The sequence below is a fragment of the Neovison vison genome, chromosome 2 (genome assembly GCF_020171115.1).
Source record: "Neovison vison isolate M4711 chromosome 2, ASM_NN_V1, whole genome shotgun sequence".
NCBI classification, from domain to species: Eukaryota; Metazoa; Chordata; class Mammalia; order Carnivora; family Mustelidae; genus Neogale; species Neogale vison.
In genome coordinates this window covers 147,878,828-147,894,101 of record NC_058092.1, presented here as the reverse complement: position 1 = coordinate 147,894,101, position 15,274 = coordinate 147,878,828, and the positions used below count along the sequence as shown (strand labels likewise).

The 15,274-nt window shown below is 72.2% G+C and overlaps 6 non-coding genes across 6 annotated transcripts; all 6 read right to left on the bottom strand.

The window, feature by feature from the left end:
- Positions 1-2,020: 2,020 nt before the first annotated feature.
- Positions 2,021-2,139, bottom strand: LOC122901274. The gene has a single exon (XR_006383405.1). It is a non-coding gene; the product is annotated as a 5S ribosomal RNA (ribosomal RNA).
- A 2,169-nt stretch (positions 2,140-4,308) lies between these two features.
- On the bottom strand, positions 4,309-4,427 carry LOC122901595. Its single transcript, XR_006383589.1, has one exon. It is a non-coding gene; the product is annotated as a 5S ribosomal RNA (ribosomal RNA).
- Positions 4,428-6,603: 2,176 nt separating this feature from the next.
- LOC122901286 lies at positions 6,604-6,722 on the bottom strand. The gene has a single exon (XR_006383417.1). It is a non-coding gene; the product is annotated as a 5S ribosomal RNA (ribosomal RNA).
- Positions 6,723-8,901: 2,179 nt separating this feature from the next.
- On the bottom strand, positions 8,902-9,020 carry LOC122901583. Its single transcript, XR_006383580.1, has one exon. It is a non-coding gene; the product is annotated as a 5S ribosomal RNA (ribosomal RNA).
- A 2,176-nt stretch (positions 9,021-11,196) lies between these two features.
- On the bottom strand, positions 11,197-11,315 carry LOC122901571. The gene has a single exon (XR_006383573.1). It is a non-coding gene; the product is annotated as a 5S ribosomal RNA (ribosomal RNA).
- Positions 11,316-13,494: 2,179 nt separating this feature from the next.
- On the bottom strand, positions 13,495-13,613 carry LOC122901273. Its single transcript, XR_006383404.1, has one exon. It is a non-coding gene; the product is annotated as a 5S ribosomal RNA (ribosomal RNA).
- Between the last annotated feature and the right edge of the window lie 1,661 nt (positions 13,614-15,274).

Here is a 15,274-nt window from a genome sequence, read left to right as displayed (position 1 = left end):
CCAAAGTCCCTCCGGGCACTCTCCCATCCCGGGACTCCCCAGCCCCTCCGCCCCGTGCCTCTGCAGGTGGCAAGGGGCTGTGTCCTCGGGCCCGCGCGCGGTGAGCACAGCGCCCCCCAGCGCCCACCCAGCGCCCTAGGCCTGGCCCAGCTGGCCACCTGGCCTTCCCTCCTCTCCTCTCCTCTCCTCTGCTCTCCTCTCCTCTCCTCTCCTCTGCTCTCTTATGCTCTCCTCTCCTCTGCTCTCCTCTGCTCTCCTCTACTCTCCTCCAGTCAGCTCTGCTCGGCTCGGCTCGGCTCGGCTCGGCTCGGCTCTGCTCGGCTCGGCTGGGCACGGCTTGGACGGGTTCGGTTCTCCCCTCCTCTGCACCCCGCCTCGCTCCCAGCCCACCCGAGGCCACGAGGACACGGGCGATGCCACACACCCGCCCAGAAGCGGCAGCCCCGCCCCGTGACCCTTCCTCCGCGCGCTTCCCCTCGCCACCCACCCGCAACAGGCCCTGACCAGAGACACGATAGGCCGGCTCACCTACACGGACACAGGGATACCCACGGAGACACAGGGACAGACACAGACTGAGGGATGTCTGCACAGACGGCCAGAACGCAGAGCCCCAGAGACAGACTCTCCAACCCGCAGTCCCCCCCACCCCCCCAGACCCTCCACACCCCCAGCTCCCAGGACAGACGCGGTGACCCTGACCGGCATGGGGACAGGGACCGGGTCGGAGACACGGGTGCACGCAACGCTCACACACCCACTCACACGCACAGGAACACACACACGCACGCACACACCCGCGCACACACGCACTCGGACAAGACACCACCCACCCAGGAGGCTGCGGTGGCCTGGCACCTGTCCCGGGAGGGAGGGCCGGCGTGCTTGGGCAGGGCTTTGGCCTAGGTGGCGGCGCCCTGGAGCTGCCGGAGGAGCCCGGGGAGCCCGAGGACCTGCCGGTGAGGTGTCAGCAGTCCCGTTCGGCTCCCTTTCCTGCCCAGCACCCGGTCTGGCCTGGGGGCCTGCCAGGGATTCTTTCATGGGTCTAGTCTTCTGGTGTGGGGTGTGGGGTGTGGGGTGTGGGGTGTGGCGTGGGGCCGGGGGCGGGGCGGGGGCCTCTCTTGGCCCGGTGTGCGGCGCCTCCGGTCTTTCTCGGAGCGAGACAGCCCCGCGCTTGCCGTGGCTGCTCCCGGGAGACGCAGGGTGGAGCCGAGTGCCCAAGGCGCCGGGAGCCCACGAGGGTCGGCCATCTGGCGTCCTGGGCACCTCGGCCCGGGCGCGGGGCCCCAGGGGCGAAGGGGAGGTGGTCGGTGAGAAGGAAGGGAATGCCCTTCCGGCCTGAGCGGAGCCCAGGCCCGGTGGAGAGAAGGGGCAGGGTGGGCCCAGGTCGCGGGGGCGCCGGGAGGGGTGGGGCGGTGGGGCGGGCTGCCGGTGGGCTTTGGAGCTGTGGGCAGCCCGAGGGCCTCGCTAGGGGATCCAGGGCCCAGGGCCCGGGCCCGGGCGCACAGGCCCGAGGAGAGGTTGCCCGAGCCCGGGGTCGAGGCCCGCTCCTGCCTCCTGTCCCTCACAACCCCGGCCCCGGCCCGCCCCTCCCCGCCCTCCTCCCACAGCCCGTCGGCCCCCACCCCCTCCCCGCGTCCATGGCCGTGGTCCTCACCCCGGTCCCCCTTTCCCTGCCTCTGGCCCCTGAGCCCCCTCCAACACTGCCTCTCCCTCCCAGCAGCCCCCCAAGGTAGGCTGAGGCGCGGCTGGGCCTCGTGGCGTGGAGGCGGAAAGGCTGGGTTGTGGCCGGCCGCCCGTGCAGCGGGCCGCCCTTTTGGGGCCAGGGGCCCGCGATGCTGGGGCTGGGGTGGCCAGGGGTCGGGGGGTCAGGGGCCCGAGGTGACCGGGCTCCGGGGCTGCGGCGTTCAGGGCCTGCTGGGAGGCCGCCGCGTTGGCGGCCAAGCGAGTGGGAGGGAGGCCGAAGGGGGAGAGAAAAGAGGAAGGCCAAACAAGACAAGCGTTTGGGGGCGAAAGAAAAAGCCTACAGCACCCGGTATTCCCAGGCGGTCTCCCATCCAAGTACTAACCAGGCCCGACCCTGCTTAGCTTCCGAGATCAGACGAGATCGGGCGCGTTCAGGGTGCTATGGCCGTAGACGCCTGCCGCCGCAGCTGGCCGCCCCAAGAGCCTGCTGCGCGCTTCGCGGGCCCCGGCGCGCGCCGCGGCTCACCCCTCCGCCTGTCCTTGTCCTGGCGCCTGCCTCCCCGCCCGCCCGCCCGCCCAGGGGCCCAGACGCCTGCGGGCCCCGGGGCCTCGCCAAAGTCCCTCCGGGCACTCTCCCATCCCGGGACTCCCCAGCCTCTCCGCCCCGTGCCTCTGCAGGTGGCAAGGGGCTGTGTCCTCGGGCCCGCGCGCGGTGAGCACAGCGCCCCCCAGCGCCCACCCAGCGCCCTAGGCCTGGCCCAGCTGGCCACCTGGCCTTCCCTCCTCTCCTCTCCTCTCCTCTGCTCTCCTCTCCTCTCCTCTCCTCTGCTCTCTTATGCTCTCCTCTCCTCTGCTCTCCTCTGCTCTCCTCTACTCTCCTCCAGTCAGCTCTGCTCTGCTCGGCTCGGCTCGGCTCGGCTCGGCTCGGCTCGGCACGGCTTGGACGGGTTCGGTTCTCCCCTCCTCTGCACCCCGCCTCGCTCCCAGCCCACCCGAGGCCACGAGGACACGGGCGATGCCACACACCAGCCCAGAAGCGGCAGCCCCGCCCCGTGACCCTTCCTCCGCGCGCTTCCCCTCGCCACCCACCCGCAACAGGCCCTGACCAGAGACACGATAGGCCGGCTCACCTACACGGACACAGGGATACCCACGGAGACACAGGGACAGACACAGACTGAGGGATGTCTGCACAGACGGCCAGAACGCAGAGCCCCAGAGACAGACTCTCCAACCCGCAGTCCCCCCCACCCCCCCAGACCCTCCACACCCCCAGCTCCCAGGACAGACGCGGTGACCCTGACCGGCATGGGGACAGGGACCGGGTCGGAGACACGGGTGCACGCAACGCTCACACACCCACTCACACGCACAGGAACACACACACGCACGCACACACCCGCGCACACACGCACTCGGACAAGACACCACCCACCCAGGAGGCTGCGGTGGCCTGGCACCTGTCCCGGGAGGGAGGGCCGGCGTGCTTGGGCAGGGCTTTGGCCTAGGTGGCGGCGCCCTGGAGCTGCCGGAGGAGCCCGGGGAGCCCGAGGACCTGCCGGTGAGGTGTCAGCAGTCCCGTTCGGCTCCCTTTCCTGCCCAGCACCCGGTCTGGCCTGGGGGCCTGCCAGGGATTCTTTCATGGGTCTAGTCTTCTGGTGTGGGGTGTGGGGTGTGGGGTGTGGGGTGTGGCGTGGGGCCGGGGGCGGGGCGGGGGCCTCTCTTGGCCCGGTGTGCGGCGCCTCCGGTCTTTCTCGGAGCGAGACAGCCCCGCGCTTGCCGTGGCTGCTCCCGGGAGACGCAGGGTGGAGCCGAGTGCCCAAGGCGCCGGGAGCCCACGAGGGTCGGCCATCTGGCGTCCTGGGCACCTCGGCCCGGGCGCGGGGCCCCAGGGGCGAAGGGGAGGTGGTCGGTGAGAAGGAAGGGAATGCCCTTCCGGCCTGAGCGGAGCCCAGGCCCGGTGGAGAGAAGGGGCAGGGTGGGCCCAGGTCGCGGGGGCGCCGGGAGGGGTGGGGCGGTGGGGCGGGCTGCCGGTGGGCTTTGGAGCTGTGGGCAGCCCGAGGGCCTCGCTAGGGGATCCAGGGCCCAGGGCCCGGGCCCGGGCGCACAGGCCCGAGGAGAGGTTGCCCGAGCCCGGGGTCGAGGCCCGCTCCTGCCTCCTGTCCCTCACAACCCCGGCCCCGGCCCGCCCCTCCCCGCCCTCCTCCCACAGCCCGTCGGCCCCCACCCCCTCCCCGCGTCCATGGCCGTGGTACTCACCCCGGTCCCCCTTTCCCTGCCTCTGGCCCCTGAGCCCCCTCCAACACTGCCTCTCCCTGCCAGCAGCCCCCCAAGGTCGGCTGAGGCGCGGCTGGGCCTCGTGGCGTGGAGGCGGAAAGGCTGGGTTGTGGCCGGCCGCCCGTGCAGCGGGCCGCCCTTTTGGGGCCAGGGGCCCGCGATGCTGGGGCTGGGGTGGCCAGGGGTCGGGGGGTCAGGGGCCCGAGGTGACCGGGCTCAGGGGCTGCGGCGTTCAGGGACTGCTGGGAGGCCGCCGCGTTGGCGGCCAAGCGAGTGGGAGGGAGGCCGAAGGGGGAGAGAAAAGAGGAAGGCCAAACAAGACAAGCGTTTGGGGGCGAAAGAAAAAGCCTACAGCACCCGGTATTCCCAGGCGGTCTCCCATCCAAGTACTAACCAGGCCCGACCCTGCTTAGCTTCCGAGATCAGACGAGATCGGGCGCGTTCAGGGTGGTATGGCCGTAGACGCCTGCCGCCGCAGCTGGCCGCCCCAAGAGCCTGCTGCGCGCTTCGCGGGCCCCGGCGCGCGCCGCGGCTCACCCCTCCGCCTGTCCTTGTCCTGGCGCCTGCCTCCCCGCCCGCCCGCCCGCCCAGGGGCCCAGACGCCTGCGGGCCCCGGGGCCTCGCCAAAGTCCCTCCGGGCACTCTCCCATCCCGGGACTCCCCAGCCTCTCCGCCCCGTGCCTCTGCAGGTGGCAAGGGGCTGTGTCCTCGGGCCCGCGCGCGGTGAGCACAGCGCCCCCCAGCGCCCACCCAGCGCCCTAGGCCTGGCCCAGCTGGCCACCTGGCCTTCCCTCCTCTCCTCTCCTCTCCTCTGCTCTCCTCTCCTCTCCTCTCCTCTGCTCTCTTATGCTCTCCTCTCCTCTGCTCTCCTCTGCTCTCCTCTACTCTCCTCCAGTCAGCTCTGCTCTGCTCGGCTCGGCTCGGCTCGGCTCGGCTCGGCTCGGCACGGCTTGGACGGGTTCGGTTCTCCCCTCCTCTGCACCCCGCCTCGCTCCCAGCCCACCCGAGGCCACGAGGACACGGGCGATGCCACACACCAGCCCAGAAGCGGCAGCCCCGCCCCGTGACCCTTCCTCCGCGCGCTTCCCCTCGCCACCCACCCGCAACAGGCCCTGACCAGAGACACGATAGGCCGGCTCACCTACACGGACACAGGGATACCCACGGAGACACAGGGACAGACACAGACTGAGGGATGTCTGCACAGACGGCCAGAACGCAGAGCCCCAGAGACAGACTCTCCAACCCGCAGTCCCCCCCACCCCCCCAGACCCTCCACACCCCCAGCTCCCAGGACAGACGCGGTGACCCTGACCGGCATGGGGACAGGGACCGGGTCGGAGACACGGGTGCACGCAACGCTCACACACCCACTCACACGCACAGGAACACACACACGCACGCACACACCCGCGCACACACGCACTCGGACAAGACACCACCCACCCAGGAGGCTGCGGTGGCCTGGCACCTGTCCCGGGAGGGAGGGCCGGCGTGCTTGGGCAGGGCTTTGGCCTAGGTGGCGGCGCCCTGGAGCTGCCGGAGGAGCCCGGGGAGCCCGAGGACCTGCCGGTGAGGTGTCAGCAGTCCCGTTCGGCTCCCTTTCCTGCCCAGCACCCGGTCTGGCCTGGGGGCCTGCCAGGGATTCTTTCATGGGTCTAGTCTTCTGGTGTGGGGTGTGGGGTGTGGGGTGTGGGGTGTGGGGTGTGGCGTGGGGCCGGGGGCGGGGCGGGGGCCTCTCTTGGCCCGGTGTGCGGCGCCTCCGGTCTTTCTCGGAGCGAGACAGCCCCGCGCTTGCCGTGGCTGCTCCCGGGAGACGCAGGGTGGAGCCGAGTGCCCAAGGCGCCGGGAGCCCACGCGGGTCGGCCATCTGGCGTCCTGGGCACCTCGGCCCGGGCGCGGGGCCCCAGGGGCGAAGGGGAGGTGGTCGGTGAGAAGGAAGGGAATGCCCTTCCGGCCTGAGCGGAGCCCAGGCCCGGTGGAGAGAAGGGGCAGGGTGGGCCCAGGTCGCGGGGGCGCCGGGAGGGGTGGGGCGGTGGGGCGGGCTGCCGGTGGGCTTTGGAGCTGGGGGCAGCCCGAGGGCCTCGCTAGGGGATCCAGGGCCCAGGGCCCGGGCCCGGGCGCACAGGCCCGAGGAGAGGTTGCCCGAGCCCGGGGTCGAGGCCCGCTCCTGCCTCCTGTCCCCCACAACCCCGGCCCCGGCCCGCCCCTCCCCGCCCTCCTCCCACAGCCCGTCGGCCCCCACCCCCTCCCCGCGTCCATGGCCGTGGTCCTCACCCCGGTCCCCCTTTCCCTGCCTCTGGCCCCCGAGCCCCCTCCAACACTGCCTCTCCCTGCCAGCAGCCCCCCAAGGTCGGCTGAGGCGCGGCTGGGCCTCGTGGCGTGGAGGCGGAAAGGCTGGGTTGTGGCCGGCCGCCCGTGCAGCGGGCCGCCCTTTTGGGGCCAGGGGCCCGCGATGCTGGGGCTGGGGTGGCCAGGGGTCGGGGGGTCAGGGGCCCGAGGTGACCGGGCTCCGGGGCTGCGGCGTTCAGGGACTGCTGGGAGGCCGCCGCGTTGGCGGCCAAGCGAGTGGGAGGGAGGCCGAAGGGGGAGAGAAAAGAGGAAGGCCAAACAAGACAAGCGTTTGGGGGCGAAAGAAAAAGCCTACAGCACCCGGTATTCCCAGGCGGTCTCCCATCCAAGTACTAACCAGGCCCGACCCTGCTTAGCTTCCGAGATCAGACGAGATCGGGCGCGTTCAGGGTGGTATGGCCTTAGACGCCTGCCGCCGCAGCTGGCCGCCCCAAGAGCCTGCTGCGCGCTTCGCGGGCCCCGGCGCGCGCCGCGGCTCACCCCTCCGCCTGTCCTTGTCCTGGCGCCTGCCTCCCCGCCCGCCCGCCCGCCCAGGGGCCCAGACGCCTGCGGGCCCCGGGGCCTCGCCAAAGTCCCTCCGGGCACTCTCCCATCCCGGGACTCCCCAGCCCCTCCGCCCCGTGCCTCTGCAGGTGTCAAGGGGCTGTGTCCTCCGGCCCGCGCGCGGTGAGCACAGCGCCCCCCAGCGCCCACCCAGCGCCCTAGGCCTGGCCCAGCTGGCCACCTGGCCTTCCCTCCTCTCCTCTCCTCTCCTCTGCTCTCCTCTCCTCTCCTCTCCTCTGCTCTCTTATGCTCTCCTCTCCTCTGCTCTCCTCTGCTCTCCTCTACTCTCCTCCAGTCAGCTCTGCTCGGCTCGGCTCGGCTCGGCTCGGCTCGGCTCTGCTCGGCTCGGCTGGGCACGGCTTGGACGGGTTCGGTTCTCCCCTCCTCTGCACCCCGCCTCGCTCCCAGCCCACCCGAGGCCACGAGGACACGGGCGATGCCACACACCCGCCCAGAAGCGGCAGCCCCGCCCCGTGACCCTTCCTCCGCGCGCTTCCCCTCGCCACCCACCCGCAACAGGCCCTGACCAGAGACACGATAGGCCGGCTCACCTACACGGACACAGGGATACCCACGGAGACACAGGGACAGACACAGACTGAGGGATGTCTGCACAGACGGCCAGAACGCAGAGCCCCAGAGACAGACTCTCCAACCCGCAGTCCCCCCCACCCCCCCAGACCCTCCACACCCCCAGCTCCCAGGACAGACGCGGTGACCCTGACCGGCATGGGGACAGGGACCGGGTCGGAGACACGGGTGCACGCAACGCTCACACACCCACTCACACGCACAGGAACACACACACGCACGCACACACCCGCGCACACACGCACTCGGACAAGACACCACCCACCCAGGAGGCTGCGGTGGCCTGGCACCTGTCCCGGGAGGGAGGGCCGGCGTGCTTGGGCAGGGCTTTGGCCTAGGTGGCGGCGCCCTGGAGCTGCCGGAGGAGCCCGGGGAGCCCGAGGACCTGCCGGTGAGGTGTCAGCAGTCCCGTTCGGCTCCCTTTCCTGCCCAGCACCCGGTCTGGCCTGGGGGCCTGCCAGGGATTCTTTCATGGGTCTAGTCTTCTGGTGTGGGGTGTGGGGTGTGGGGTGTGGGGTGTGGCGTGGGGCCGGGGGCGGGGCGGGGGCCTCTCTTGGCCCGGTGTGCGGCGCCTCCGGTCTTTCTCGGAGCGAGACAGCCCCGCGCTTGCCGTGGCTGCTCCCGGGAGACGCAGGGTGGAGCCGAGTGCCCAAGGCGCCGGGAGCCCACGAGCGTCGGCCATCTGGCGTCCTGGGCACCTCGGCCCGGGCGCGGGGCCCCAGGGGCGAAGGGGAGGTGGTCGGTGAGAAGGAAGGGAATGCCCTTCCGGCCTGAGCGGAGCCCAGGCCCGGTGGAGAGAAGGGGCAGGGTGGGCCCAGGTCGCGGGGGCGCCGGGAGGGGTGGGGCGGTGGGGCGGGCTGCCGGTGGGCTTTGGAGCTGGGGGCAGCCCGAGGGCCTCGCTAGGGGATCCAGGGCCCAGGGCCCGGGCCCGGGCGCACAGGCCCGAGGAGAGGTTGCCCGAGCTCGGGGTCGAGGCCCGCTCCTGCCTCCTGTCCCCCACAACCCCGGCCCCGGCCCGCCCCTCCCCGCCCTCCTCCCACAGCCCGTCGGCCCCCACCCCCTCCCCGCGTCCATGGCCGTGGTCCTCACCCCGGTCCCCCTTTCCCTGCCTCTGGCCCCCGAGCCCCCTCCAACACTGCCTCTCCCTGCCAGCAGCCCCCCAAGGTCGGCTGAGGCGCGGCTGGGCCTCGTGGCGTGGAGGCGGAAAGGCTGGGTTGTGGCCGGCCGCCCGTGCAGCGGGCCGCCCTTTTGGGGCCAGGGGCCCGCGATGCTGGGGCTGGGGTGGCCAGGGGTCGGGGGGTCAGGGGCCCGAGGTGACCGGGCTCAGGGGCTGCGGCGTTCAGGGACTGCTGGGAGGCCGCCGCGTTGGCGGCCAAGCGAGTGGGAGGGAGGCCGAAGGGGGAGAGAAAAGAGGAAGGCCAAACAAGACAAGCGTTTGGGGGCGAAAGAAAAAGCCTACAGCACCCGGTATTCCCAGGCGGTCTCCCATCCAAGTACTAACCAGGCCCGACCCTGCTTAGCTTCCGAGATCAGACGAGATCGGGCGCGTTCAGGGTGGTATGGCCGTAGACGCCTGCCGCCGCAGCTGGCCGCCCCAAGAGCCTGCTGCGCGCTTCGCGGGCCCCGGCGCGCGCCGCGGCTCACCCCTCCGCCTGTCCTTGTCCTGGCGCCTGCCTCCCCGCCCGCCCGCCCGCCCAGGGGCCCAGACGCCTGCGGGCCCCGGGGCCTCGCCAAAGTCCCTCCGGGCACTCTCCCATCCCGGGACTCCCCAGCCCTTCCGCCCCGTGCCTCTGCAGGTGGCAAGGGGCTGTGTCCTCGGGCCCGCGCGCGGTGAGCACAGCGCCCCCCAGCGCACACCCAGCGCCCTAGGCCTGGCCCAGCTGGCCACCTGGCCTTCCCTCCTCTCCTCTCCTCTGCTCTCCTCTCCTCTCCTCTGCTCTCTTATGCTCTCCTCTCCTCTGCTCTCCTCTGCTCTCCTCTACTCTCCTCCAGTCAGCTCTGCTCGGCTCGGCTCGGCTCGGCTCGGCTCGGCTCTGCTCGGCTCGGCTGGGCACGGCTTGGACGGGTTCGGTTCTCCCCTCCTCTGCACCCCGCCTCGCTCCCAGCCCACCCGAGGCCACGAGGACACGGGCGATGCCACACACCCGCCCAGAAGCGGCAGCCCCGCCCCGTGACCCTTCCTCCGCGCGCTTCCCCTCGCCACCCACCCGCAACAGGCCCTGACCAGAGACACGATAGGCCGGCTCACCTACACGGACACAGGGATACCCACGGAGACACAGGGACAGACACAGACTGAGGGATGTCTGCACAGACGGCCAGAACGCAGAGCCCCAGAGACAGACTCTCCAACCCGCAGTCCCCCCCACCCCCCCAGACCCTCCACACCCCCAGCTCCCAGGACAGACGCGGTGACCCTGACCGGCATGGGGACAGGGACCGGGTCGGAGACACGGGTGCACGCAACGCTCACACACCCACTCACACGCACAGGAACACACACACGCACGCACACACCCGCGCACACACGCACTCGGACAAGACACCACCCACCCAGGAGGCTGCGGTGGCCTGGCACCTGTCCCGGGAGGGAGGGCCGGCGTGCTTGGGCAGGGCTTTGGCCTAGGTGGCGGCGCCCTGGAGCTGCCGGAGGAGCCCGGGGAGCCCGAGGACCTGCCGGTGAGGTGTCAGCAGTCCCGTTCGGCTCCCTTTCCTGCCCAGCACCCGGTCTGGCCTGGGGGCCTGCCAGGGATTCTTTCATGGGTCTAGTCTTCTGGTGTGGGGTGTGGGGTGTGGGGTGTGGGGTGTGGGGTGTGGCGTGGGGCCGGGGGCGGGGCGGGGGCCTCTCTTGGCCCGGTGTGCGGCGCCTCCGGTCTTTCTCGGAGCGAGACAGCCCCGCGCTTGCCGTGGCTGCTCCCGGGAGACGCAGGGTGGAGCCGAGTGCCCAAGGCGCCGGGAGCCCACGCGGGTCGGCCATCTGGCGTCCTGGGCACCTCGGCCCGGGCGCGGGGCCCCAGGGGCGAAGGGGAGGTGGTCGGTGAGAAGGAAGGGAATGCCCTTCCGGCCTGAGCGGAGCCCAGGCCCGGTGGAGAGAAGGGGCAGGGTGGGCCCAGGTCGCGGGGGCGCCGGGAGGGGTGGGGCGGTGGGGCGGGCTGCCGGTGGGCTTTGGAGCTGGGGGCAGCCCGAGGGCCTCGCTAGGGGATCCAGGGCCCAGGGCCCGGGCCCGGGCGCACAGGCCCGAGGAGAGGTTGCCCGAGCCCGGGGTCGAGGCCCGCTCCTGCCTCCTGTCCCCCACAACCCCGGCCCCGGCCCGCCCCTCCCCGCCCTCCTCCCACAGCCCGTCGGCCCCCACCCCCTCCCCGCGTCCATGGCCGTGGTCCTCACCCCGGTCCCCCTTTCCCTGCCTCTGGCCCCCGAGCCCCCTCCAACACTGCCTCTCCCTGCCAGCAGCCCCCCAAGGTCGGCTGAGGCGCGGCTGGGCCTCGTGGCGTGGAGGCGGAAAGGCTGGGTTGTGGCCGGCCGCCCGTGCAGCGGGCCGCCCTTTTGGGGCCAGGGGCCCGCGATGCTGGGGCTGGGGTGGCCAGGGGTCGGGGGGTCAGGGGCCCGAGGTGACCGGGCTCAGGGGCTGCGGCGTTCAGGGACTGCTGGGAGGCCGCCGCGTTGGCGGCCAAGCGAGTGGGAGGGAGGCCGAAGGGGGAGAGAAAAGAGGAAGGCCAAACAAGACAAGCGTTTGGGGGCGAAAGAAAAAGCCTACAGCACCCGGTATTCCCAGGCGGTCTCCCATCCAAGTACTAACCAGGCCCGACCCTGCTTAGCTTCCGAGATCAGACGAGATCGGGCGCGTTCAGGGTGGTATGGCCGTAGACGCCTGCCGCCGCAGCTGGCCGCCCCAAGAGCCTGCTGCGCGCTTCGCGGGCCCCGGCGCGCGCCGCGGCTCACCCCTCCGCCTGTCCTTGTCCTGGCGCCTGCCTCCCCGCCCGCCCGCCCGCCCAGGGGCCCAGACGCCTGCGGGCCCCGGGGCCTCGCCAAAGTCCCTCCGGGCACTCTCCCATCCCGGGACTCCCCAGCCCCTCCGCCCCGTGCCTCTGCAGGTGGCAAGGGGCTGTGTCCTCGGGCCCGCGCGCGGTGAGCACAGCGCCCCCCAGCGCCCACCCAGCGCCCTAGGCCTGGCCCAGCTGGCCACCTGGCCTTCCCTCCTCTCCTCTCCTCTCCTCTGCTCTCCTCTCCTCTCCTCTCCTCTGCTCTCTTATGCTCTCCTCTCCTCTGCTCTCCTCTGCTCTCCTCTACTCTCCTCCAGTCAGCTCTGCTCGGCTCGGCTCGGCTCGGCTCGGCTCGGCTCTGCTCGGCTCGGCTGGGCACGGCTTGGACGGGTTCGGTTCTCCCCTCCTCTGCACCCCGCCTCGCTCCCAGCCCACCCGAGGCCACGAGGACACGGGCGATGCCACACACCCGCCCAGAAGCGGCAGCCCCGCCCCGTGACCCTTCCTCCGCGCGCTTCCCCTCGCCACCCACCCGCAACAGGCCCTGACCAGAGACACGATAGGCCGGCTCACCTACACGGACACAGGGATACCCACGGAGACACAGGGACAGACACAGACTGAGGGATGTCTGCACAGACGGCCAGAACGCAGAGCCCCAGAGACAGACTCTCCAACCCGCAGTCCCCCCCACCCCCCCAGACCCTCCACACCCCCAGCTCCCAGGACAGACGCGGTGACCCTGACCGGCATGGGGACAGGGACCGGGTCGGAGACACGGGTGCACGCAACGCTCACACACCCACTCACACGCACAGGAACACACACACGCACGCACACACCCGCGCACACACGCACTCGGACAAGACACCACCCACCCAGGAGGCTGCGGTGGCCTGGCACCTGTCCCGGGAGGGAGGGCCGGCGTGCTTGGGCAGGGCTTTGGCCTAGGTGGCGGCGCCCTGGAGCTGCCGGAGGAGCCCGGGGAGCCCGAGGACCTGCCGGTGAGGTGTCAGCAGTCCCGTTCGGCTCCCTTTCCTGCCCAGCACCCGGTCTGGCCTGGGGGCCTGCCAGGGATTCTTTCATGGGTCTAGTCTTCTGGTGTGGGGTGTGGGGTGTGGGGTGTGGGGTGTGGCGTGGGGCCGGGGGCGGGGCGGGGGCCTCTCTTGGCCCGGTGTGCGGCGCCTCCGGTCTTTCTCGGAGCGAGACAGCCCCGCGCTTGCCGTGGCTGCTCCCGGGAGACGCAGGGTGGAGCCGAGTGCCCAAGGCGCCGGGAGCCCACGAGGGTCGGCCATCTGGCGTCCTGGGCACCTCGGCCCGGGCGCGGGGCCCCAGGGGCGAAGGGGAGGTGGTCGGTGAGAAGGAAGGGAATGCCCTTCCGGCCTGAGCGGAGCCCAGGCCCGGTGGAGAGAAGGGGCAGGGTGGGCCCAGGTCGCGGGGGCGCCGGGAGGGGTGGGGCGGTGGGGCGGGCTGCCGGTGGGCTTTGGAGCTGTGGGCAGCCCGAGGGCCTCGCTAGGGGATCCAGGGCCCAGGGCCCGGGCCCGGGCGCACAGGCCCGAGGAGAGGTTGCCCGAGCCCGGGGTCGAGGCCCGCTCCTGCCTCCTGTCCCTCACAACCCCGGCCCCGGCCCGCCCCTCCCCGCCCTCCTCCCACAGCCCGTCGGCCCCCACCCCCTCCCCGCGTCCATGGCCGTGGTCCTCACCCCGGTCCCCCTTTCCCTGCCTCTGGCCCCTGAGCCCCCTCCAACACTGCCTCTCCCTCCCAGCAGCCCCCCAAGGTAGGCTGAGGCGCGGCTGGGCCTCGTGGCGTGGAGGCGGAAAGGCTGGGTTGTGGCCGGCCGCCCGTGCAGCGGGCCGCCCTTTTGGGGCCAGGGGCCCGCGATGCTGGGGCTGGGGTGGCCAGGGGTCGGGGGGTCAGGGGCCCGAGGTGACCGGGCTCCGGGGCTGCGGCGTTCAGGGCCTGCTGGGAGGCCGCCGCGTTGGCGGCCAAGCGAGTGGGAGGGAGGCCGAAGGGGGAGAGAAAAGAGGAAGGCCAAACAAGACAAGCGTTTGGGGGCGAAAGAAAAAGCCTACAGCACCCGGTATTCCCAGGCGGTCTCCCATCCAAGTACTAACCAGGCCCGACCCTGCTTAGCTTCCGAGATCAGACGAGATCGGGCGCGTTCAGGGTGCTATGGCCGTAGACGCCTGCCGCCGCAGCTGGCCGCCCCAAGAGCCTGCTGCGCGCTTCGCGGGCCCCGGCGCGCGCCGCGGCTCACCCCTCCGCCTGTCCTTGTCCTGGCGCCTGCCTCCCCGCCCGCCCGCCCGCCCAGGGGCCCAGACGCCTGCGGGCCCCGGGGCCTCGCCAAAGTCCCTCCGGGCACTCTCCCATCCCGGGACTCCCCAGCCTCTCCGCCCCGTGCCTCTGCAGGTGGCAAGGGGCTGTGTCCTCGGGCCCGCGCGCGGTGAGCACAGCGCCCCCCAGCGCCCACCCAGCGCCCTAGGCCTGGCCCAGCTGGCCACCTGGCCTTCCCTCCTCTCCTCTCCTCTCCTCTGCTCTCCTCTCCTCTCCTCTCCTCTGCTCTCTTATGCTCTCCTCTCCTCTGCTCTCCTCTGCTCTCCTCTACTCTCCTCCAGTCAGCTCTGCTCTGCTCGGCTCGGCTCGGCTCGGCTCGGCTCGGCTCGGCACGGCTTGGACGGGTTCGGTTCTCCCCTCCTCTGCACCCCGCCTCGCTCCCAGCCCACCCGAGGCCACGAGGACACGGGCGATGCCACACACCAGCCCAGAAGCGGCAGCCCCGCCCCGTGACCCTTCCTCCGCGCGCTTCCCCTCGCCACCCACCCGCAACAGGCCCTGACCAGAGACACGATAGGCCGGCTCACCTACACGGACACAGGGATACCCACGGAGACACAGGGACAGACACAGACTGAGGGATGTCTGCACAGACGGCCAGAACGCAGAGCCCCAGAGACAGACTCTCCAACCCGCAGTCCCCCCCACCCCCCCAGACCCTCCACACCCCCAGCTCCCAGGACAGACGCGGTGACCCTGACCGGCATGGGGACAGGGACCGGGTCGGAGACACGGGTGCACGCAACGCTCACACACCCACTCACACGCACAGGAACACACACACGCACGCACACACCCGCGCACACACGCACTCGGACAAGACACCACCCACCCAGGAGGCTGCGGTGGCCTGGCACCTGTCCCGGGAGGGAGGGCCGGCGTGCTTGGGCAGGGCTTTGGCCTAGGTGGCGGCGCCCTGGAGCTGCCGGAGGAGCCCGGGGAGCCCGAGGACCTGCCGGTGAGGTGTCAGCAGTCCCGTTCGGCTCCCTTTCCTGCCCAGCACCCGGTCTGGCCTGGGGGCCTGCCAGGGATTCTTTCATGGGTCTAGTCTTCTGGTGTGGGGTGTGGGGTGTGGGGTGTGGGGTGTGGCGTGGGGCCGGGGGCGGGGCGGGGGCCTCTCTTGGCCCGGTGTGCGGCGCCTCCGGTCTTTCTCGGAGCGAGACAGCCCCGCGCTTGCCGTGGCTGCTCCCGGGAGACGCAGGGTGGAGCCGAGTGCCCAAGGCGCCGGGAGCCCACGAGGGTCGGCCATCTGGCGTCCTGGGCACCTCGGCCCGGGCGCGGGGCCCCAGGGGCGAAGGGGAGGTGGTCGGTGAGAAGGAAGGGAATGCCCTTCCGGCCTGAGCGGAGCCCAGGCCCGGTGGAGAGAAGGGGCAGGGTGGGCCCAGGTCGCGGGGGCGCCGGGAGGGGTGGGGCGGTGGGGCGGGCTGCCGGTGGGCTTTGGAGCTGTGGGCAGCCCGAGGGCCTCGCTAGGGGATCCAGGGCCCAGGGCCCGGGCCCGGGCGCACAGGCCC